General features: G+C 42.9%; 1 protein-coding gene across 2 annotated transcripts in view; it reads right to left on the bottom strand.

Moving 5' to 3' along the window:
• The window catches only part of LOC126338601 (uncharacterized), a 90590-nt gene extending 74888 nt beyond the window's left edge, over positions 1–15702 (bottom strand). For both annotated transcript variants that reach the window (XM_050001968.1, XM_050003179.1), the window contains exon 1: positions 15437–15702. The gene's annotated coding sequence lies outside the window, so the exon portion shown is untranslated. The remainder of the gene's footprint in view (positions 1–15436) is intronic.
• Between the last annotated feature and the right edge of the window lie 10702 nt (positions 15703–26404).

The raw sequence follows: 26404 nt of genomic DNA, 5'->3' as shown, positions 1-26404 counted from the left end.
CAGCCTCGTATCATTAGTAGTCGAGATGATAGTGATCTTATCCGCATGACTGTAACGGATCTTGCAACCACGTCTCGATCCCTGAGTCAACATATGTGGACATTTGTAAGACAACAACAATCTGCACGAACAGTTCGACGACGTTTGCAGAAGCATGAACTATCAGCTCTGAGACCATGGCTGCGGTTATCCTCGACGCTGCATCACAGACAGGAGAGCCTGCGATGGTGTACTCAACGACGAGTCTGGATGCACGAATGGCAAAACGTTATTTTTTCGGATGAATCCAGGTTCTGTTTACATCATCATGATGGTCGCATCCGTGTTTGGCGACATCGCGGTGAACGCACATTGGAAGCGTGTATTCGTCATCACCATACCGGCCCATCACCCGGCGTGATGGTGTGATGTGTCATTGGTTACTCGTCTCCGTCACCTCTTGTTAGCCTTTTTGAACAGTGGACGTTACATTTCAGATGTGTTACGACCCTTGGCTCTACCCTTCATTCTCCAGATCTCTAACCAAATGAAAACGTCTGGCCAATGGTGGCCGAGCAACTGGCTCGTCACAATACGCCAGTCACTACTGTTGTTGAACTGTGGTATCGTTATGAAGCTGTATGGGCAGCTGCACCTGTACACGCCATCCAAGCTGTATGACTCAATGCCCAGGCGTATCATGGCCGTTATTATGGCCAGAGGTGGTTGTTATGCGTACTGATTTCTCAGTATCTATGCACCCAAATTGCGAGACAATTTAGTCATATGTCACCTCTAGTATAATATATTTGTCCAATGAATACCCGTTTGTCATCTGCATTTCTTCTTGGTGTAGCAATTTTAATGGCCAGTAACGTACTTTCAGGAAAGGTTTCCCCAACACTTAAGTCCATATTCAGTGTATAATCAATTTTTTCAGAAACGCTTTTCTTGCCGTTACCAGTCAACATTTTACATCGTCTACCTCGGCAACCGTCAGCTATTTTGTTTGCTGCCCCAATAGCAAAACTCCTCTACTACTTTAAGTGTTCAGTTTCCTTACCTAATTTCCTCAGCATCACGTGATTTAATTCGTTTACATTACATTGCTTTTCATTTTGTTGATTTTCATCTTAAATCCTCCTTTCAAGACCGTCCATTCTGTTTAATTGCTCTTCCTAATCCTTTGCTCTGTGACAGATTTACAGTGTCACCACATACCCCAATGTCTTAATTCTTCTCCCTGTACTTTTATTCCTATTCCAAATCTTGCTGTGATTTTCTTTACTGCGTGCGAGTAACATTGGCGATAGGCTGTAATCCTGTCTCACTCCCTTCTGAACCACTGCTTCCCTTCCAATCCCCCTCGACTGTTGTAACTGACGTACGGTGTCTGGACAGATTGTAAATAGCCGTTCGCTCCCTTTATTTTACTAGTGGTACCTTTAGAATTTCAATGAGTATTCCATACGACGTTGTCAAAAGTTCTCTCTGTCTACAAATACTATACAGGGTGGTCCATTGATAGTGACCGGGTCAAGTATCTCACGAAATAAGCGTCAGACGAATAAACTACAAAGAACGAAACTTTTCTAGCTTTAAGGGGAAAACCAGCTGGCGCTATGGTTGGCACACTAGATGGCGCTGCCATAGGTCAAACGAATATCAACTGCGTTTTTTTGAAGAGGAACCCAAATTTTTTATTACATATTCGTGTAGAACGTAAAAAATATGAATGTTTTACTTGGACCACTTTCTTCGCTTTGTGATATATGGCGCTGTAATAGTCACCAACGTATAAATAGGTGGTATCACGTAACATTCCATTCCGCCACGTAACATTCCGCCACGTAACATTCCGCCACGTAACATTCCGCCACGTAACATTCCGCCACGTAACATTCCGGATTTGCTTCGTGATACATTACCCGTGTTGAAATGGACCGTTTACCAATTGCGGTGAAGGTCGATATCGTGTTGATGTATGGCTATTGTGATCAAAATACCGAACAGGCTTGTGCTATGTATGCTGCTCAGTATCCTGGACGACGACATCCAAGTGTCCGGACAGACGCCGGATAGTTACGTTATTTTAAGGAAACAGGAAGTGTTCAGCCACATGTGAGACCTCAATCACGACCAGCAACAAATAATGCCCAAGTAGGTGTTTTAGCTGCTGTCGCGGCTAATCTGCACATCAGCAGCGAGAACTGGAAATCTCAAAAACGTCGGTGTGGAGAATGCTACATCAACATCGATTGCACCCGTACCATATTTATATGCACCAGGGATTGCATGACGACAGCCTCTAACGTCGTGTACAGTTCTGCCACTGGGCACAAGAGAAATTACGGGACGATTACAGATTTTTTTGCACGCTTTCTATTAGCGACGAAGAATCATTCACCAACAGCGGTAACGTAAACCGGCATAATATACACTATTGGGCAACGATGGCTGCGACAAGTGAAACATCAGCAACCTTGGCGGGTTAATGTATGAAGAGGCATTATAGGAGGAAGGATAATTGGCCCACGTTTTATCGATGGCAATCTAAATGGTGCAATGTATGCTGATTTTCTACGTAATGTTCTACCGATGTTACTACAAGATGTTTCACGCATGACAGAATGGCGATTTACTTCCAATATGGTGGATGTCTGGCACATGTCTCGCGTGCGGTTGAAGCGGTACTGAATATCATATTTCATGATAGGTGGATTGGTTGTCGAAGCATCATACCATGGCGCGCACGTTCACCGAATCTGACGTCCCCGGATTTCTTTCTGTGGGGAAAGTTGAATGATATTTGCTATCGTGATCCACCGACAACATACGTCAGCGCATTGTCAATGCATGTGCGCACATTACAGAAGGCAAACTACTCGCTGTTGAGAGGAATGTTGTTACATTTATTACCAAATGCATTGAGGTTGAGGGACATCATTTTGAGCATGTATTGCATTAATGTGGTATTTACAATAACGTCTTAATAGCATGCGTTCTCAGTAATAAGCTCACGAAGGTACATGAATCACATTGGAACAACCGAAATAATATGTTCAAACGTACCTACGTTCTGTATTTTAATTTGAAAAACCTACCTGTTACCAGTTGTTCGTCTAAAATTGTGGGTCATATGTTTGTGACTTTTGCAGCACCATCTATCACAAAGCGAAAAAAGTGCTCCAACCAAAACATTCATATTTCTTTACGTACTAAACAAACGTAATAAAAAATGGGGGTTCCTCTTTAAAAAAACGCAGTTGATATTCGTTTGACCTATGACAACACCATCTAGTGGGCCAACCATAGCGCCATCTGGTTTTCCCTTCAAGCTAGAGGAGTTTCGCTCTTTGTAGTTTTTTCGTCTGACGCTAATTTCGTGAGATATTTGGCTCGGTCACGATCGGTGGACCACCCTGTATACTTAAGTTTGCCGTTCCTTAACCTATCTTGTGAGGGTACTGGTAGGGTCTAGTACTGCTTGGCGTGTTTCTATATCTCCCCTGAAACTGAACTGATCTTCTTCCAAGTTTTTCCATCTCTCTGTAAAGAATTCGTGTTAGTATTTTGCATCCATGACTTATTGAACTAATAGTTCCGTAGTTCACACATCTGTCAGCACCTGCTTTCTTTGGAATTGGAACTACATTCTTCTTCACGTCTTTTGAAATGAAAGCGAATATAGTTATTGATGTCCGTACATACTGTGTGATATCGCATCTGGTACCATTATTCCTTTTGTCAGTATGGTGTACTCGCTTCTCCATACATCTGACAAACCCAGGAGCAACGTTGTTTCACCTGCGATTGGTAACTTGAATATGAAAATCAACCAATGAAAAATACCTGAAGAATTTTTTTCGGCTTCTATACTCAGTCTCTTCCACAGTGTGACATTTATGGTGCGTAATTTTGTTATAAATCAGTGTAAGTAATGAATGTTCGCATGTGCTCCCAGGAGAATATTATGCTTCGTGCCCAACGTTGAACAACGAACTACGAAACTTCTGTCTTGAAAGTATCAATGCTGTCGGGAGGATTGAGCAAAAGGATGGTTTCATGTCACCCAAGACTCTTCTGACATATATTTCACGAAAATTCTGCTGAAAAATCATTGTGTTGCTGATGTACAGTTAAGGTATCTCATGTAGTGCGATAATGATAAATTTGACTCCGCTAAAACAATATATGAAGCATATGGACGTTTATTTATTTCACCAGTTTAAGTTCGATTTGAGTTGATTTCAGAATACAGTATTTGTTATGAAACTGTTTTCGATAGTTTCCTTTTGTTGCAAAATCTACGTACTTTACTCTCCCTGGAAATGAGGTTACAGTAGTTACTCTCAAATTAAATCTGAAAATATGCCGGCAATATGTCTGCAATACTGTAAATTGTGTCGGCGAATGTGAATTATTGTATTTTGCAAAACGCAGCTGGTCTGAAACATTGAATGATTTTTACAGGCTCACTAATAAGCTTTACAGAAGCATATCTATTGTGAACATTGTGTTAATTATTGTGGCTTCCTCTGTGAGGACATGTAATTGAGAAATTCCGTGATTTCAACGGTATTTATACATGTTTCAACGACGTATTACTTAGCCCCAATCTGAAAGTTTCTCTTGTTAGTGTTTGCAAGGTTTAGTAACTTGTCAGTTCGATAATGAATGTCGTTTCTAACATCGGAGCTACAAAATTCGCGGCATTTCAGTATTAATATTTTGTCGAGTCGAATTCCTTGCGTTAATTAACATACGATGGACAAAATTTTTCCTTAGTAATTATAAATATTGCACATCTTGTACTATCAGCAGTTGAACCCAAGAGAGACGGTGAATGTCAGACGTTTCAACGGAACGGACAATGTGTAGTAGACAAGTCACGGAACAAAAGTAGTTTCTAGAGAGTAGCCATGTGGGATTCTTGGGCTTTCTGTTATCTGTCTGGTGTGAGCGACCCAGCTGTTAGGGAAACCACAGAGCAACTGCCAGTAGCGGATTTCTGGGAAACTAAAGTGATTAGCGACACAAAGCTATAACAGACTGGTGGAGGTAAAGCTGACAACGGCTGGCACCGGGGAACTGGGACGCCAGGAACACCTTCGGAAAATTTGAAGCAAGAGGTTGAGGACACTTGCTGACAGACCACTATGTGGTCTGAAGCACCCGGACACTTAATAATGGACTTCAGTAAAGGATGTGTCACAAAATTGTTAAGACTTTCGTGGCCACTTGTTGACAAACTGCAGATGTGCTGGTCACAAGGGATGGCCAAAACCTGGGACATAGCGTGTACCGAAAACCGACGCACACGGACCGATATCTGCACAAACTGTCAAACCACCACCCGAGCCAGAAAAGAGGCATGATTCAGACGCTCGTAACGCGAGCAGCACGAATATGTGAGCCGCAGCACCTTAAACGCGAAATGCAACACCTGGAAAGTTTTCTGAGGAGCAATGGGTACTCCACAAATGATATTAGAAGTGTAACAGAGCCAAACCACCGGCGAAGTAAGAAACCAGAAAAAGAAATGTCGGGTACGGCCTTTCTGCCATACATTCCCAGAGTGACGGACAGAATCGGCCGTATATTACACAAGCAAGGCGTAAAGACAATTTTCAAACCGACAAGGAAGATCAAAGAATGTCTTAGATCGGCAAAGGATAAAAGGGACCCACTTGCAATGTCAGGAATATACCGCTTACCATGCACATGCGGGAAAGTTTATGTCGGAATGACTGGAAGATCAATCAACACCAGGATCAAAGAACATAAGCGACATTGCAGGTTGGGACAGGTGGAAAAATCGGCCGTGGCAGAACACGCACTGAGTGAGACCGACCAGGTACATGTAATAAAATTCACCGACACGGAAGTTCTGGCTGTAGAGAAGCACTATCACACCCGCTTGTACAGAGAAGCTGTAGAAATACACAAACACGGGAACAGCTTCAACAAGAAAGAAGAAAGCCTTAAGGTAAACGGCTCCTGGCTTCCCGTACTGCAGAGAACGACCGTAGCAGGTAGCAAGAGGAGAAACGCACCGGAAATGACCGCGGAGAAGCCCTCGGACGTTGGCGCGCAAGGTACATATAGTCTGCGGCCGCGAGCCCGGCTCCAGTTCACCTCCGGCAATGGAGGGTGAAGCTTTGACAATGCCAGCCACTCGTGCTGGCGAAACGTCAGCAAAATCATCACACGAACGTCGGCCGAAGAACCCGAGACAGAAGCAAATAAGCAGTTTGTCAAAGGATGTGTCCACCCTTAGGGCTAAAAGCGGCTTCAACTCTGCCAGCAATACTTCCAATGATTTGCCTGAATGTCTATGTAGGAACGACAGCCCAGGGGAGACCAGAGAAGTTAGCAATGTTGGACGTTGTTGTCTGGAGCGAAATTGACACACACTCATCGCAACGGTGTTCCGTTGGGGACTGAGCAGGGCAGGGCAATCCGTTTAATAGATGTTCTTGTCCACGAACTATTGACTCGCAGATACTGCTTTGTAACAGGGTGGATTGTAATGCTGATACGTCTGTCGCCCTCTCCTAACTTCCTCTACAGTACGCAGTGCAAAGTGCCTAGAATTTGTCCATATCCTTCCACATTAAGTGTAATAACGTGATCACACCCTATCCACTATGATCACCCTCATACCCCAATACCACCTGATTAGTACTTCACTGTTGGCACTACACATGATGGAAGGCATCGTTCCCCAGGCACTCGCCAAACGCGCACACTTCCATTCAATTACTGCAGTGCTTAGCGCGATTCGTCACTGCACGTTACACGTTTCCTGGCATCCACTGTTCATCAGCGTCGTTTTTCGCACCATCTCAATCGTCTATTGCATTGACTACACTAATTTCTGACTTGTGGTTAGCTGCACGACCATAGCATCCCTTTTTATAAAATCTTTTGTTCCGCCGATTTAATGCGACTTTTTGCAAGCACACTTCACAATGATCGACGGCCCATGTCCGTGCAGACACGAGATCTTTACTTAGCGGTGGTTTTTCCCTCACTTTCTTAAAAATTATGACGTAATGGCATGCGCAGTGAACAGTAATAAAATGTAAGGGACACTGCATAGCTAGAAAGCACCAGTAGATCCAGAAGAAGGCCGCTGCAACCTTGGCCGAAACGTTAGTTTTCTCCAGCAGTTGTTTTATACAATATGACGCGATACCATAAGCAGAAAAAGTTTATGTCCCCACTTTCTATTACAATGATAGATACGCCTCTCTTGGCGTCTTATGGTTAATTCCCTATCACATAGCGGTGTCCTGATACTTTTGATATCTTGCACTGATCAACGAAAGAAAAGCGTAATTTATTTCTACTAGAGTATACAGCCTAGTCCATAGTGAGCAGTGGTGTCGGCCGCTTGGTACGATAGTCTTTAATATATTCAAAGCTTAGATGAATAACAAAATTCAACAAGGGTCGAGCAAGAAGATTAAGTCAGAAGACCGCAAAAGTCAAAACAAGTGATTACGATTTACACAAAAGCAAGTGTTTACAACCTTTGTAGACGGAGAAACAACAATACACATTATGACCAGATCAAAACGTGACATTTACAACGATGCAAATAGTCTGGAGTCTATAGAAGGCCAGAGCCAAAAGAGCTGTCAATGTAAGAAAATTGTCAGCATAGCTGAGAGGATCGAGGTCGGGAGTCTGTAGCCATATTCTCTCGGGGAATCCTAGGACATTTGGCTCATGGGTGATATCTTGAGTCAGACAGGCATGCGGTGTTAGATACTGAAACAACGACGCTTTGAGCTCTCAGGATCGGCGGCATGATGCCAGAAAAACTTTCGTAATGACGCCGTAGCCACCTACAGATAAGAGAAAAATGTTTGTCAGAAAGACTTCCGCTGGAGCGTGTAATGTAACATGGAAAAGAGTAACTCAGAAATAGCCTGACTGTACTAATACTCTTAGTAATTATAGTGAACAGTTGGTTATACTCTACTGAGTAGTTCAGTGGCAGATGGAAATCGTATCACTGTTACATTATCGGGTAATTTAAGAGTGCTCTGTTTCAGGCTCTCTTAAGCACTCCATTTCGATACTTCGTGAAACTTTACGACAAAAGCATTAGATTGCCATTTTAGGACCCAAATTATCTCGTGTTAGCTGAGAAACCCTGCAATTCCCAAGTATTTATTTATTCAAGTCCCCTGTTAGTCCATCTACTCCTCCTCCTCCCCCTCTTGCTGTCTCTACCATCATCATCTTCCACCTGTCCCTGTCCATTACCTCCATCCCTCCCTGTTTCTCCCCTCCCCTTTCCTTTATGCCTCCATCTCCTACTTTCCCCTTTCTGTCTCATCCTCCCCGTTTTGCCTATCTCCTTCACCCTCGCTGTCTGTCCACCCCCTTCTCCTCCCTTCTCTCCAGATTATCGCGCACACATCATTAGCAGGCTGCCGATTACACACATACAGTATTTTTTTTCCAATTTCTATCTAATGTGTGTACCATATTTGTTGAACTCGTCCAGGGGTTTAAAATCACAATTTATCTGTGGCTATGCTTGAATAGGCAAATGTTAAATATATTTCACACATATTTAACATATATGCTAAGAGTGATGTCAAACCATATGCCAGTCTCCCATAATGAAGAAAGGACAGTATCACGGCTTCATAAAGCTGCAGAAAAGTAATTTTGGTAGAAATATGTCGTTTGATGGAATTATTGTAAAGTAAATAAACAAAACTAACATACAAAAGAGAAAGGTTGAAAATAAAATATAATAATCAGAAAACTACACCCAAGCTGTTGTTACTTAGGAAGCTAAGTGAATAAGGTGCAGCGAGCACCTTTGCTTATGTTGGCGAAGACGAGAAAGCCACGTCAGCACGCCAGCCAATTATCGAAGACGTCCCAAAAAGCGATAAGTCTTCACCCCATGGAGTAATTAGTCCTCGACGTAAAATTATGACTGTGAGTAAACAGTGAGAAAACGACAGAAGTGCATGACAAGTTTTGGCGGCGGAAAATTGAAAGCAGTTTGTGAGGGCCCATGACTGCACCTTTTGAATCATTCAGTCATCATTCGGCAACACCCACTGTAGAAGATTAATAAAAGCAAAAATCGCCAGCATATAAGAAAGGGATATGGGGTGAGGGTTATGTGGATAACACCAACTCAAATCCGGAAAGGTAGTTTGTTTTGTAGCACAAAAACACTGGTATCATACTTACCCAAGTCAAAACTATAGAACACGAAGACACAGGAGTTAAAAACGACTGTACGTCAATCCCAACTGACATAAGAACGCTGAAACACAGGGACATTGAGAAAGGGCTACAAAAGACACCATACAGAAACGGAGGTCCAAAACTAGAAATTAAATGGCCTTCGCGATATTGCTTTGACGGATAAAAGGTAGAACACTGTCGATAGGCCGCGCATGATTTGCTAAAACGGCCGGTAGCTCAGACGTCAAACCCAAGCGGGAACGTAAACGGCTAAAAAATAGGCATTCCGTATGGAAGTGGCGAACAGTTAGAACTTGAGCGCAATGTATACAAAGTAGCGGGGGAGCGCTGCTTATCAAATGACGATGACTAGAGTGCCCAATATACAACCGAGTTAAAAAGATTTCCTCCCGGCTGGAGGGCCGAGAGGAGATCGTCCATGCCGCAGTGAGGATGAATAGTCCTGAGCTTATTCCCATGAAGGGAGAACCACAGGTGATACCAAAGCGACATCGCCTCCTGTTAGACGGCAACGCAGAGATCATCGGAGGGAATATAGGTACTCGCGGGATGAGGTATGAGAACAGCAGCCTTGGCAGCAGCGTCAGCAGTCTCGTTTCCTGTCAGACGGACATGACCAGGGACCCACGTAAACCCAGCTGTGCTCTTTCATAGACTATTTAATGGGATGTAACATTAGGAGGTACCTTCGATGTTCCATGCATTTCATGAGCTATACGAGGCCAGGAGGAAGTTAACCCTAGCATCGTGAAGCATCAAGTTATCGTTGGCGAAACCCAGAAGTCCTACTGCCTGCAGTAGATGGCGAAAAATCGCTTAGTCATTGGTCAGGATCAGACCTATATTTTTGACGACTCATATTCCTAGAATGCCGGCGATTTACATCCATACCTCTCCACCTTTCTTCCTTACGCCCATCTGCTGTTTTATTCGTTGCGCCTTATGCCTATTAGCTTCGGAAACACTATGTAAGTGTGGAATCATATACTGCACACTTTTCGTTAGCAGCGCTGTACACTCCGTGAACCGAAGTTATGACAACACTCCGTCTGGAAAGGTTGGTAACAGTTATTTGCATGTGATTTTAAGTCTGCATGCGTCAGTACTGGAATCTGCTTGCTTGAAGCCAAAAGTATTTTAGAGATATATCGGCAACACATTTGTAGTAAGGACCCATGGTGACGATAAAATCAAAGACGTTTTTTAAATCTAAATTTCATCCACGAAAAATTTCAGTCTCAAATCTAAATGCAAGGATGACTTTCTGCTCTTCATATTTTGGTTCGTCACACAGATAATGGCAAATTGGGGCATGCAGTTTAAAGAATGGCGAGTAACACAGACTTATGTTTATATGCACGTGCTTTGTTGTTCTCCTCCATCCCTTTCCCCACCCGCCTACCTCACCACAACACCACAACCTCACTTCTCCCCCCCCCCCCCCATTCATTTTCATCCATTTCACAGAACTGACGGAAATTGCTTTCTTCATTGTGATAACTTATGGATAGTATCAATAGGAGTAGCTAATAGCGTACGAAACATGTAAGAATATATTTTGTTTGATGAATGATTAATATTATGTCGGTACACTGATCAGAATCAAAACAAATTGCAAATTACGGTTTGTACAATAAAACTAATTTTGATTGTACTGTTGAATCTCTCGCAGATCGTCGGAACTGTGTAATTACAGCACCATGGTGAACTGTATGCTACAAAACCTCGAGTTTAGCCACAGTTTGTCAACATTTCAGAGGTCTCAGTGTTTCACGGAACAAGAAGTTACTTGAAATTAGAGAAGAGCGTAATTTCATCTACATGACTACTCTGCAATTCACATTTACGTGCTTAGCAGAGGGTTCATCGAACCACAATCATACTATCTCTCTACCATTCCACTCCCTAACAGCGCTCGGGGAAAACGAACACCTAAACCTTTCTGTTCGAGCTCTGATTTCTCGTATTTTATTTTGATAATAACTCCTACCTATGTAGGCTGGGCTCAACAAAATATTTTCGCATTCGGAAGAGAAAGTTGGTGACTGAAATTTCGTAAATAGATCTCGCCGCGACGAAAAACGTCTTTGCTGTAATAACTTCCATCCCACCTCGCGTATCATATCTGCCACACTCTCTCCCCTATAACGTGATATTACAAAACGAGCTGCCCTTTTTCGCACCCTTTCGATGTCCTCCGTCAGTCCCACCTAGTTAGGATCCCACACCGCGCAGCAATATTCTCACAGAGGACGAAAGAGTGTAGTGTAAGCTGTCTCTTCAGTGGACTTGTTGCATCTTCTAAGTGTCCTGCCAATGAAACGCAACCTTTGGCTCGCCTTCCCGACAATATTATCTATGTGGTCCTTCCAACTGAAGTTGTTCGTAATTTTAACACCCAGGTACTTAGTTGAATTGACAGCCTTGAGAATTTTACTATTTATCGAGTAATCGAATTCCAACGGATTTCTTTTGGAATTCATGTGGATCACCTCACTTTTCGTTATTTAGCGTCAACTGCCACCTGCCACACCATACAGCAATCTTTTCTAAATCGCTTTGCAACTGATACTGCTCTTCGGATGACCTTACTGGACGGTAAATTACAGCATCTGCGAACAACCGAAGGGAGCTGCTCAGATTGTCACCCAGGTCATTTACATAGATCAGGAACAGCAGATTTACGGCGTTTGCGGTTTTTTCTTGATTCTACATTCACCAGATCTCTTAGCAACCAGGGTCCACCTTTTTCGTTACATGGGCAAGTTTACAACAGCAATCTACAAAAGTGACTTTCCTTCACTGGTGTTTGGTTGCAAAAAAAAAAAACGATTTCTTAGTTTTATTTCATTAGTAACGATTGCTTCTTATCTGTGTTATACAACACTTCATGTAAACCTTATTAATGACAGAGAAAAAACGGCCCATTGATTACTGTGGGCCTTCATCCGACACTGCCTGGTGATTTTAGGGTTACGTCGCAGAAGGATAATATGGGCGTGCAAGACCAACAGAAATACATTACCAATTGATCTAAAGGTCCAATATATATTTTGATTATATTTTACTCTCATTCAAAAGCGATGCGCTAAAAGTTAGTAATTAGGTCGCTTTGTTGTGTATTGCGTAGTAATTCCTCATTTTAAATTCACACAGACAACTGGGCTGCCAACATTATGCCGGAGGTTCGTTGTGTACGTTGTCGAGGAATGCTCTGTGGCACAGCTAGTAATGCCGCGACGAGATGTTAAAGTTTCCACCATCGTCGGGCCTGTTGACCAGTAGTAATGTTTACTTTACTCTTATGACGTTATTAAATGAACCGATCAGGCAAGTGCAGTTCGTAAGTTGAAAGTTGTGTTAACGGTGGGGTTGGGGGGGGGGGGGGGGGGCGGGAACGGGGAGTTATGTACTTAATCGTCTTATTCTGAAAAGGCTAGCTAAATTTGGAATACTAATGACGTAAAACTGGGTGACTTTCAGTAAATATTTCCTCCATATAGAGAAATTGGTGATAGTTTTATGTAAGATCATTGATTGTGACGCAGGTTAACAATATTTCGCGGAAATACGACATATTTCGGAGCCACGCCAATGAAGCTTAGAATAATTAGCTACAGGAAAAGTTATTAAATAATGCGAACAATCGATTTTTCCACATTACGTAGGAACGTTTCACATTATCTCAGAGATGCCTCCATTTCTACACAAAATGCTGAATCTGTCCAGAAAATACGTAAGAAGACCGCAATCCTTAGGATTAAATAATATCTGAAGAGCTAGTAGTATTGCATTACTGTTTAAAGATCATTTAGTAATACCTTGTGAAGTGTTAACAGGGCTTCCTCGAAGTTTAGCGATTTCCCTAATATTTTTGCATTACTGGTTAACCTATAGTTCTGTTTGATGCCAATGTTAACAAACTGAGCACAATGTGGCATATAATAATGGGAATAAAAACTAGAAAGTCTTCAGTATGAAAAGCCGGCCTTCAGCTTTATCATGCTGGGAAAAACATTGACATTCTAAATAAAAACGGCAGAATGGTATGTTTAGTTCTGCATTCTTTGTAAATTACACTTATTCCAGCCGCTCGCTAGTTGGAGAAAGGAATAAAATTGAGATTTAACAACTCGTCGTAGAGATCATTTAAGACTAAGTATGAGCTGTGATTGCACTCGGTTGGGGGAGGAAACCGACAGTGTTCTCGTCAAAGAAAAGAACCCCCAGACTTCCCCTCGAATGTTTTAAAGAAGCTATGTAGAACCATATTCCATATTCCACGTTATCCGATGGGGTTATGAATGCTTTAGGCACTGCGCTCGCTGCTAGTTTTTAAGGAAGAGAAACCATTGGTGACTCCATTAATTTTACACATGCAAAGAGTATCTTTTACGGGCTAAACTGGAAATTCTTGACTTACAAACTAAATGTGTTGCTAGAATTATAAAAAAAAGAGCTTTCCCAGGCTGCACGCAACATTTATGAGATAGTTCCTTTTGATCTTTATTCTCGTTCGTTAAGGTTGGAAGAGGGGGACGGGTGGCCTGTACAGGGGCGATACGTCACTTCATCGATGTCAGCAAATGCTGAAGCAAGTACTTTATTTGTACTCAGTCGTTTTATAACGCTTAAAATATTTCATGGCAGATAGACCTAGTCCCAGAAAACATTTCCACTAACAGACGGCTCAGGTGACTCAGTAGACTCATTCAATGTTGGTTGAGGTGAAACAGCACCAGGTATAGGTTAGGTTGGAAGATCATCGTTTCGCTTTCAGTTAGTTGTACCTACGAACGTGATTACAAATTTTTGTATATTACACATAAGCTCCAACTGAGCAGTATTAAGGCTATTTTGTTAAGGCATTACTAAGAAGAAAATTCCTATTCAATCCTCCAACCCCATAATCAGACAGGACTATAGGTATTTTTGAACAACACGCGTGATTATGGGACTTAGTTACCATATTGGTATATAGCGTCTCTGGTTAAAATGACGGGTTATAACTTACTCAGTACTTCCGTGATATTTTGATGCAGTTTTGTCACTGGCACTACATTTTCGTATTTTTACTCATCTGAACTATTTGTCATCTGGTATCAGTTTTATTAAAGCCTTTTTCTTGCGTACGGTGTAGTAAGTGTCGCGTTTATAGTATTTAGCATGCGTTCTACCGCGTGATAGATCTGCTTGCAGTCACATTAACTTAGTATGAAAAATTAATGAATTATCAGTTTGTTCATAAATACATCCTCGTCGTCCTCCCCAATTGTCCCTAGCTAATCAGCAACTATAAATGGGTTTTTACAATTCAGATGACAAAAATATTGTAAAACCTGCTTGGAACGAAAGCGACCACATTTAATATCAAAGTTGCTTTAACAAGGAGTTTCATTATTTCATTCTAGCTTTGCAACGACTAACTTTCTTTTTCAAGCAGTCTCAGTTGACCTGTTTATATAAACTACACAAAATTTATACTCCAAAGACCGGTTTATGAATGGCACATTTCGATGACACAGCGGAATACATGGCGAACGATTAATCCGAAACATTCTCAAAAGCGTTGTTAGCCAAGCAAACCGTTCTGTAGAGTAGTAAGATACTACAATTAAAAAAGGTAAATAAGGGTAGTCTCCACCCTATCAGAGAAGAGCAAATTCTTTAAGGCATAATTCTGCTAACCTCATGGGGGTTCTGTTAGCCGAATAAGAGTATCTCACTCCTGTGTAGAACGATTGGTTCCACATGAGTGATGGCGCCTCAGTTAATGGTTGAAATCAACGATTGTGACACCATAGTCATACAAAACACTAAAAAATGAAACTACACCATTAACAAATTAGTAATTCCTAACTATAGCTCAAATGCAGATATTATTTACAATATTTAAACATAACTTTAAAGTTTAACTTGCTGCATTTCCGAGACCAGGATTATGCCAACTAAAGGGAAAATTTTAACAAATTTGTCAGTGACATTACTTTCCCCCGATTACTTAATGAAATCGATATGCTTTCGTCATTTAGATCAAAGTACAGGCTAGCACGAATAATATTTCTCAGTTACTATCGAATGTAGACTTCTGTGCTACCGTTATAGAAAACAGTATGAATTTTTCAATGTATTATGACGTTTCCGATTTATTTACAGACTCAAAAGCTATAGGCGTGTTAAGGATAACAAGCAAAGCTGGCCTGCGTACCTGTTGAAGAAGCGACGTACTGCTCGCGATGTGCTGCGGTGACTGGCACTCCGCCTCCGTACAAGTGCAGCGCGCCCGTTTGCTCTAGGCGCCACGTAGACGCCGTCTTACGACTCTCCCACTGAGGACAGTGGATGGCCTGTTGTTGTGCTGTCGCTGCACGAAGAGGCCATAGGCAAGAGCTCAACTAAGGCAGCACTCCAGCAAGGCATGAGCGTCAGCTAATCAGTTAACTACTTGGCTTATAGTATTGCCTGTACAAGCCCCTAGACATGCACCAATTTATCGGCTGACCGACCAACTTCGTAGCAGCCTACACACACCCGTCCCAATGCACTCGGCGATTACAGCGCTGCCCTGTTGTGATTTGTTTATCTTAAGATAATCGAGTTTACGTCCCACGAGATCCCTCATGATTCTACACAGAAACAAACACGAGGGTTTGTCGTGGCTGTTTTAGAGGTAACAAGGCAAAAAAACAGTCGAGAGAAAGCTGTGAGAAAAGAAGTGGTTAATGTAAGGAAAGAAATTCACCCATGTTCTGTTACTTAAGCAGTTGGAAGCTGATGATTTCGTAATTATTTAACTATGGATGAATAGCGCAATTCCGAACTGCTGAAAATAATGGACCATTCTTAACGAAAAACAACACAGTAGTGAGAGAGTCTGTTAACTACATTATGATTTCTGGCCGCTTAAGAGGATCTGAAATTCGGTACTGTTGTATCCTCATAATTATTAACTAAAACGATTCCTGAAACATGCAACGCGATTTATAGCTGCCTGACGAAGTACAACATGCTAAAGCAAAATAAAAAAGCTCATGTAAACGTAATTTATTTATGTATGTAGCGTTACAGATGACCAGCAAGATTAAGACACTCGTTTCAAATTTGAAGAAAAATGACTACACATGGTGGTGGTACACATCATCTAATAAATACAAAAAATACATAAGAAATGAAGCATTTAGGAACTGTTAGAACTGTAAAAAATAATCCCACAGTTTCTGTTCATAGCAGAGGGCTTGGATATAGACAACACATTTTTATACTTCTAAAAATAGAACAAGTACTTATATCAGTTAACGTCCATTGAGTGTAGATTTTGGTATTTATCTTTCATTTCCGGTAAGTATCGAATAAAAACCTGCAGAAATACGTAAGGTCGACAGAGCTTTATTCTTTTTAACTGCTACACTTGGATCCGTTAAAAAAATGAAAAAAGCGCTTCGTTTCTTACATTTTTATCGCTATTTCATCGCACAACGTGTCTCGCACACATCAGTCTTTACATTTCTCCTGAAACTCTGTCCCGCCTCGCAGCGTGGCCGAGCGGTCTCAGGCGCCTTGTCACGGTCCCTGCAGCTCCCCACGTCGGAGGTTCGAGTCCTCCCTAGGACATGGGTGTGTGCGTTGTCCTTACGAGTAAGTTAGTTTAAATTAGATTTAGTAGTGTGTAGGCTAAGGGACCGATGACCTCAGGAGTTTGGTCCCATAAGACCTTACCACAAATTTCAATTTTAAAACTCTGTCCTGAAAATTTCGTCTGCCTCGCAGCCTCACATTTATATTAGATCAGCATTTAATCCCGGGCTCAGGGACAACAGGCGAACTTTTTTCGGGTGTATGGCTCGACAGCGCTACATACGGCACTATTTGATGTGCTGTGTGCTGTAAGGTTGGGGTGGGGGGGCTATGGGGAGTTGGCTGTCGGGTGGTCCTACCCTTCCGACATCCCGAGAAGGAATGTTATTCGGTCGGTCGGCTTAAAGGCGAACACACGTCCAGTCTGTCGGGCGACCTGTTGGTTAGTGTGTGGGGCCCTTAACTTAACGTCAACTACCTGCAAGACAGTGGTGGCCGAATAGTGTTATGCCAGTAGCTAGTCTGGTCTAGACAGACAACATTTCTGTCTAATCTACGCAGCTTGTCTTATTAAAAAAACACAGTAGAGCTCCTTAGTACAGATAAAAAAGGGGAATGTTCGATAACACACTTACCATACGCAAATCTGCGATACAACCATCAGTGAATAAACACACGGGAGGATGTCACATCAATTAATGGCATAACATCATTTTGGGGGAAGATGGGCTGTGGTGTTTGACTCTTTGGTAGAATGACAGTAGTTTATTTATGAAAGCGAATGCGTATTAAAGATTACACAACCATTCTCGATGTATAACACTCGTGTGTGTCACCTGTAGCACACGTTACCTTTCGTGTTAAACGAGCTAATGTGAATTATTCCAGCATAAAGCAGACATTGAAATATTCGAGTCGACAAGCACTCTAAACTGATTAGGAGATATGGATGTTCCTTTTTCACCCAGTAGCCTAAGAACATTCCAGAGCCCTGCTATCACTGCTACCCTGATGTTGTTCTGAAAGATAGGTTTAATCTGTTTTGGTCTATATGTTAGTGGAGAAGCACGAATATTCAGTGTACTATCCGACACACTTTAGAACGTTTTGCAGAACACACAAAAACTGTAATTGCTCAAGTTACATGTGTCGAAATACTGGCTAAGTTTCCATTTTCATTTATTGTTCTTCCCTTCTTCCTAGAGTAGGAGGGAAGTCGGCGAAGTTAAACCACTGCTTTTCAGTCAAGAGAAATTATAAATTAAAGGTCGACAATTTTTTTAAAAAAGGGGTACTGACACCGATGGTAAAAAAACCCATTTGGCCACAAAGTCCAACTACATAACAGCAAAATCAACACCTTGGAAGAAGGTTGCGAAAAAGAGAATACGGAGTATTAATTTAAAATAGACTGGATATTATTTGAAAATATAAGCATGAGATAAATCGGCATTAATAGCTCGAATTTTCGGACAATTTCTACTTCCGTTTATTCTAAATTTATCTTATGATTTTGTGCTGTGAAAATAGGGAAAAATGGTAATGTGATTGCAGCCAGCAGAGTAGTTTTGAATTACTGCTTTATTATAGAGTGTAGCGAACTGCATGCAGACTTGCAGCGGATTGATGAGCAGTGCAGAGACCGACAGTTGACTCTAAACGTAGATAAATGTAACATATTACGCATGCTTAAAAGAAGAAGTCCACTACTGTACCGTCAGACAGTAGATTACAAATTGCTGGAAACATTTACTACAATAAAATATATAAGAATAAGCTTCCGGTGTGCGCTTCATTAGACTGACCACCTAAAGTGAATAGTAGAAAAATCAGATACCAGACTAATATTCTAGGAAGAATCTGAAGGAATAATTCATCTACGGAACAAGTGCCTTACAAAAAACATATTCCACCGAATCTCGCGCATCCTTTCTCAGTCTGATATCCTTATCAGATAGAACTGATAGAAGAGACAAAGAAGATCAAATGAAGAGCGGCAGATTATGAGTATATTGAGTTCGAGCCATAACAACAAAGCAAACTGTAATGAAAGGCGAAGCATTTGTAATGACGTTCAGTAATTTTATCTTCATTCCGAAGACTTGTTTACAGTGAGAGGTTCAACATACATTCAACTCCAACAATAGATGCACAACATATCCATCTGTACTATTTGCTATCTCTGTGCACTAACTTTTGGCAATAACGGTACGATTCCCGTAAATGTAATTTTTTTTTTCACGTTTGCGTTCACTAGAACCACATTCCAGATCTCCTATCCAAGTTTGCCAAGGCACTAGTTTGCTCATTTCGATGATCAGTAAATCTGTGCATTTAATAAACTGAGATTGTTTATATCACTGTTTAATTGCGTAGGCCGATGAATTCCTTTATAATTGAGTCGATGGGTGCTGATTTACTTACATCAGATATTTTAGGGCAAAATTAATACATTTAATTAAACATGACTGTTAAAGTACTCCAGCGACACATTAGGCAAGGGCATAACATACGTCTAAGCTTACAAATTGGCGACTCTTCTCAGGATGTATTCACTTCCGAAATCCTGACACCACAGTTAGATCCACATGAAAAGTATTTCCGAAGTAAAATTTGTTTGTGAAGAAAGATCTGTACATGTCTACTGAAGAATCACCAAATTAACTAAAATGAATTACTTTTAAGTTGCTGACATGTAACAAGTTAATGTGTTTTATTTCAGAAAAAGAGGAGGTTAGTATACGCTGATCAACCAGAACATTTTGGCTAACAACTTTCTATCTATATAAACCCATCCAGGCGATAGCAGAGACAGCTGGCGAGGAGTGACTTCTAGCCAGTCACATGCAAGGTGCATGTAGTATCACCGAGCGTGCTGTTCATGTGTAGAATGGGGAAGGCACGTGACATAAGTGACTTAGGCTGAAGCCAGAGTGTAATGGCCTGGGGGCTCGGTACGAACGTTCGGAAACTGCACTATATGTCAGGTGTTCGAGGAGGTGTGCGGCGAATGTCTTCAACACGTGGCGAAACCAAGGTGAAACCACGTCCGGACAGCGTGGGGTTGGGCGGTCACCCCTCATTACAGATGTCGGCTGGGTAGGCTGGGTAGACTGGTAAAACAGGACAGGTATCGAACTGCAGCGGAACTAACATCAGACATTAATGCTGGGCATATTAAGAGTATTTCTGAACACAGAGTGCACCGAACACTCCTAATGGTGGGCCTCTTCAGTCGACAACCCATGCATGTGGCAGTGTTAACACCGCGACATCGGCAACTACGACTGAAATGGGCACGTGACCTTCGGCACTAGACCTTGGAGCAGTGTCAGTGAGCTGGATGGTCTGATGAATCCCGATATCTTCTTCACCATGCCAATTGGAGGTCGCGAATCCTGCCTCTTCCAGAGGAACAGATCCTTGACACCTGTACTGCGGGGTAGAGACAAACTGGCGGCGGCTTCATTGTGCTCTAGGAATATTCACGTGGGCACCAATGGGCCCAGTGAGGCTTGCGCAGGGCACCATGACGGCCAAGGAGTATTGCACACTGGTTGCAGACCACATACACCGCATCATGACAGTCATATTTCTCAACGGTAGTGGCATTTTTCAACAAGATAATACATCATGTCACAAGGTCAGGAGTGTGATGGAGTGGTTGCAGGAATGCAGTGACGAGTTCCAGTTGATGTGCTGGCCCCACAACTTGCCAGATTTGAACCTGACCGAAACTATCTGGGATGTGATTAAACGTGGAATCGCAGCTCATCAACCACTCCCCAGAATTTACGGGAATTAGGTGACTTGTATGTACAGATGTGGTGCCAACTCTTTCCAGCGACCCAACAGGGCCTTATTGCTTCCACGCAATGACGTATCGCCACTGTTGCCAGTGCTTAATGCGGACAAAACAACTATTAAGCAGGTGGTTTAAAAAATGGCTCTGAGCACTATGGGACTTAACATCTGTGGTCATCAGTCCCCTAGAACTTAGAACTACTTAAACATAACTAACCTAAGGACATCACACACATCCATGCCCGAGGCAGGATTCGAACCTGCGACCGTAGCAGTCGCGCGGTTCCGGACTGAGCGCCTAGAACCGCGAGACCACCGCGGCCGGCTAAGCAGGTGGTCATAATGTTCCGGCTGATCAGTGTATAGCCATTGTGGTTCGGCTGAAGTTCATCGCTGGGCTTTTGAAAGGATTTTTGTTTGATTTCCTGTTGTTTTGTGTGATTTTGCCTCTCTTTCCCGTGAGAGGCTTTGAAATGTAAAGTGTATGTAGGATTTTAACATTTTACAGCAGGTTAGAAAGCTTTTATTCAAGCATTAGGAGTACGGGAACTAAAAAAAAACTGGGGTATGCCGAAATTCACAAGTGCAGAGCTAATGGCTTAGCAAGAACGAGCAAGATAGAGAGAGAAGTTTTGGTTAATTCATATGTAATAAAAGTGGATGAGATGTGGAGGTTCAGCAGGAGAACGTTCAAAATTTCAGAAGTTGAATTTAGGAGGGCAGATGATAGAAAATTTTTCATGATTATCAAGGATCCTGAAGTAATAGGCCACAAATATAGAGGACAGAGTGATGTAACTCATGGGCCCATATGCCAACAGCCTTGCAGCATTCGCTCTATAGAGTTTCCTTACTGAAAAACCAGAAAAACTAAAAAATTAATAGAGGAACGGTTCACAAAAAGTGAAAAGAAAAATGACGTGTAGTTCAAGAAGATGGCCGAGCGATGTGGCCCAGTGGTTTGCACTCTGGACTCGAATTCGGGAAAATGACGGTTCCAACTTACGTCCAGCCATTTAGTTTTAGGTTTCCCGTGATATTGCTAAATCGTTTCACTCAAATGCTGGGATGGTTCCTTTTGAAGGGCGCAGCCGATTACCATCCCCATCCTAGACACGGTCTGAGCTGTACTCCATCTCTAATGACCTCGATGTCGACGTGACTTTAACGCCAATCTTCCTTCAACAAGAAAATGAAAGGACAATTCGAAGAAAGTGAAGATTTACTCAAGAAAAGTGAAGAAGCGTTCAAGAAAAGTAAAGAAAAAAGACGCAAAATTCGGAAGCAGTTTGAGGACCTGAATAAAAAGATAGACGAGTAAATATGGACAGTGAATAAGAAATTCGAATATCACATAAAGAAGTTCTGGAGACAAATTAGATTATTAAAAAAAAGTTGATGAGTAGGTAGCTCAATCAAATTATTAACCGTTTCATCGGTTGATACTGGCGAACACCAAGTTCGAAGAATTTCAGTGCTATCGCATATCTGAGCGTTAATTAGAGCTGAGAACTGACAGAAAGGGCGAAATAAGTTACACATTCCACAGAAGTCGCTATTGGCTAAGAAGGGGATAGGAAGAGAGTCGTCACACTGTGCAGGGACGGAAATCAACTATCCAGAGACAGAGCAGAGACATAACGTGTCTGTTTACAAAGCTGATGAACAAAGTTGTAGAACCCCCATAGCGCAGACAGTGTAGGAGGCAGGTTGCACTCTGATGGGGTGAAAAAATATGTCAGAACAGCGTACCTAGCGAAAGAGCAACACGGGTGGAAGTAGGCGAGAAAGATGTTCTTATAGATCGTAGGAACGTATGGGGCCACAGACGGCCCTCGCAAGATAACCTCTGAGGAATCTTCTAACGGGAAGCAGCATAGCACACTTCGCACCGAAAAACAGAGATGCATATCCGATTTTCGGTCTGCTAAGGATGTTGGAACTTAGATGGAAACTTTCAGAAAATCTTGTGAAAGGAATTTGAACTTCAGGTGATTGTCTGTCAGATTCATGACTCATGCAGTCAGAGGTAATCTTGTAGCAGCCGCTGGAACTAGGGGGCTGAGCGCAGACATAAACGACACGTGTCCAGTAGGGAGTGGGCATATGGCTTGGAGAGACACTTACCTGTGGGAATCGATCGAGAACACTTTCCTGTGGAGAACGAGTGACGACATTTCCCTCTGGGGATCGACCAAGAGACTTCCCTGGCGACAGCTACTGCGGATAACCTGGCAGTTAGATTTCAAGTGTTGCTTTCGACACAAGGAGCAAGTGAAGTCGGTTATCTGTGAACAGAGTGGTTCTGTTTACTAGAGAGACAGTTCTTCACCTCTCTCTTTGGAACCTGACACACACTGGTGTGCTTCTTTACTGAGGAATACTTTAGTCGCAATTCGTTCCTGCTTAGCGATAAAACGGAAATCTTGACTCATATTCTTTCTTGTAGTGAGGTAACGTCCAGCCGTAGAAGTTTGCGGACGGCATATTGCGTCCACTGCCGGCCACGGTGGTCTAGCGGTTCTAGGCGCTCAGTCCGGAACCGCGCGGTTGCTACGGTTGCAGGTTCGAATCCTGCCTCGGGCATGGATGTGTGTGATGTCCTTAGGTTAGAGACCGAGCGAGGTGGCGCAGTGGTTAGCACACTGGACTCGCATTCGGGAGGACGACGGTTCAATCCCGTCTCCGGCCATCCTGATTTAGGTTTTCCGTGATTTCCCTAAATCGTTCCAGGCAAATTGCCGGGATGGTTCCTTTGAAAGGGCACGGCCGATTTCCTTCCCAATCCTTCCCTAACCCGAGCTTGCGCTCCGTCTCTAATGACCTTGTTGTCGACGGGACGTTAAACTCTAACCACCACCACCTTAGGTTAGTTAGGTTTAAGTAGTTCTAAGTTCTAGGGGACTGATGACCATAGATGTTAAGTCCTATAGTGCTCAGAGCCATTTGAACCATTTTTATTGCGTCCACTATGTAGGCAGTGAATTGAAGATACGTTAGATACATCATGTGTACAGCGGCCAACTCTCCAATAACCAAATCATCTATGTAGTACAGCCACTGTCAGTGCTTCAGTAGATGAAATTTGCACTCCAGTTCGGCAGGTAGGGAAACACTCACAGTAAATGTATTGAGTTCCATTTCCTTGTCCACTGAGCTTTTTCTACAAGCGGGAGTCAGGATGTGGGTCTCCTGCTTCTCACCACTAAACAGTTTCATCTAACTTTGTGTCCGTCTAATAAAGGTGGCGGGGGGGGGGGGGGGGGTGCGGTCTAGAGAGTCAGACAATTGCTCTGGCATTCTCGAAATTATATGTAGGGTACAACTGGACACAGTGTACTCCATACTTATACTCGTATTATGGCTTGTTACGTATGAGGTGGAACTATGGGCCCCATGAGAAAAAGGGTGACACGGATGAGTCAGGCAATTTGACTCTTAGTCTGATCACGAGGTGTGGCCATTAATTTCACGCGTTGATCACGTAGGCTGACGTGAGAATCAATGAACTATACTTGACGGGATGTATCAGGAGTATCTTCGGTGATTAGAAAGTAAGTAAACATGAATACAATTAAATACTTAGCTTTAATTGAGCATCAGCGGTGAATGCCGATCTTGACTTTGTACAGTAATATTTACAAGTACAGTTATATACTGAACTACGAATACTGCTTTACAATTCTGATTGCTTCACACATATAGATCAATTGTCAATGCATAAACTGTATGTGGCGCCAGGCTAGGTAGTAGCTACTGACTTAGCTGAAGGCTATGCTAATTAGCGTCTCTGCAAATGAGATCTCTGAAGCGATAACAAGAGAACCATTCCTGCTAAAGTTTGCTGTAGAACTGGCAAGTGCTCTAGCTTGTCTCGTAACACCAGCCGAGAGCTTGTGGCATTGTGTGACATGTCAGTCACAGAACTTGTTTTGGTATAGCTGTGCTGCCTCTCGACCGTTTCCATCTGCTGGGCCATACACACACAGCATCTAAGTTGATCCCCACATGAATGCCGGACCATTCTGCTGCTCACAGTACGGCGCCACAGTCACACAGCCTGCAATACACAAGAAACACATGGCATGTGCTCAGAAGAACTTTCATTCGTCAGCGTCATCTGCAGTGGCAAATATGCATTTCCGGACACATTTTCGTATGACTTCTTTCCTCCATTTCCATTCAGGAATATGTCCCTGCAGTTTGTCAGTTCTGTTAATATTTACCCTGTATAAATCATACAGTGGATGAGGTCGGTAGCTTCATGAGGTTACTCGCAATTGTCTCCATCACTACAAGAAGACTAGCGATTTGCAGGAAGACCTACATATGACCGACTGTTGGTGTGAGTATGGATGATTGAACCTGACCTTAAATGAATGTATAAATAAGGAAAGAGAAGCACTACTCTTCTACTACTCTATCGCTGAGAAATCAGTGGAAACTAGAACTACATTAAATGAGGAGGAGTAACCAACAGCAACAACCTAAAGTGAAATAACCAAAGTAAACAAAGTGCAAGAAAAGCAGATTCCAGGTTGAGATTCATTGGGAGAATCTTAAGGAGACATAATTCATCCACGAAAGACAAAGCTTACACAACACTTTTTAGGCCGAGTGCTGAGCATTGCTCATCAATCTGGGGATCTTAGCAGTTTGGATTGATAGAAAAGAGAAGAGCCAAAGAAGAGCGGCCCGTTTCGTTACTAGATCGTTTAGCTGGCGCGAGAGCGGTGTGGAGGTGCTCAACAAATTGTAGTGGCAGACGCTACAAGAAAGCTATCATGCATCACGGAGAGATTTACTGTAAGAGATCTTAAGTCCCGGAGGAGTCAGGAAACAGGGTGCATCCTTCCATACACGTCTCAAGAAATAACCAAAATAGAGACATTAGAGCTAATAAGGACGTTTACCGATAGTGGTAGCAGAAATGCCGGCCGTTGTGGCCGAGCGCTTCTAGGCGCTTCAGTCTGAAACAGGGCTGCTGCTAAGGTCGCAGGTTCGAATCCTGTCTCGGGCGTCGATGTGTGTGATGTCCTTAGGTTAGTTAGGTTTAAGTACACTCCTGGAAATTGAAATAAGAACACCGTGAATTCATTGTCCCAGGGAGGGGAAACTTTATTGACACATTCCTGGGGTCAGATACATCACATGATCACACTGACAGAACCACAGGCACATAGACACAGGCAACAGAGCATGCACAATGTCGGCACTAGTACAGTGTATATCCACCTTTCGCAGCAATGCAGGCTGCTATTCTCCCATGGAGACGATCGTAGAGATGCTGCATGTAGTCCTGTGGAACGGCTTGCCATGCCATTTCCACCTGGCGCCTCAGTTGGACCAGCGTTCGTGCTGGACGTGCAGACCGCATGAGACGACGCTTCATCCAGTCCCAAACATGCTCAATGGGGGACAGATCCGGAGATCTTGCTGGCCAGGGTAGTTGACTTACACCTTCTAGAGCACGTTGGGTGGCACGGGATACATGCAGACGTGCATTGTCCTGTTGGAACAGCAAGTTCCCTTGCCGGTCTAGGAATGGTAGAACGATGGGTTCGATGACGGTTTGGATGTACCGTGCACTATTCAGTGTCCCCTCGACGATCACCAGAGATGTACGGCCAGTGTAGTTGATCGCTCCCCACATCATGATGCCGGGTGTTGGCCCTGTGTGCCTCGGTCGTATGCAGTCCTGATTGTGGCGCTCACCTGTACGGCGCCAAACACGCATACGACCATCATTGGCACCAAGGCAGAAGCGACTCTCATGGCTGAAGACGACACGTCTCCA

The sequence above is a fragment of the Schistocerca gregaria genome, chromosome 1 (assembly GCF_023897955.1).
Source record: "Schistocerca gregaria isolate iqSchGreg1 chromosome 1, iqSchGreg1.2, whole genome shotgun sequence".
NCBI lineage: Eukaryota > Metazoa > Arthropoda > Insecta > Orthoptera > Acrididae > Schistocerca > Schistocerca gregaria.
Note: the sequence above shows the minus strand (reverse complement) of the source record. Positions and strands in the feature narration are given on the sequence as shown.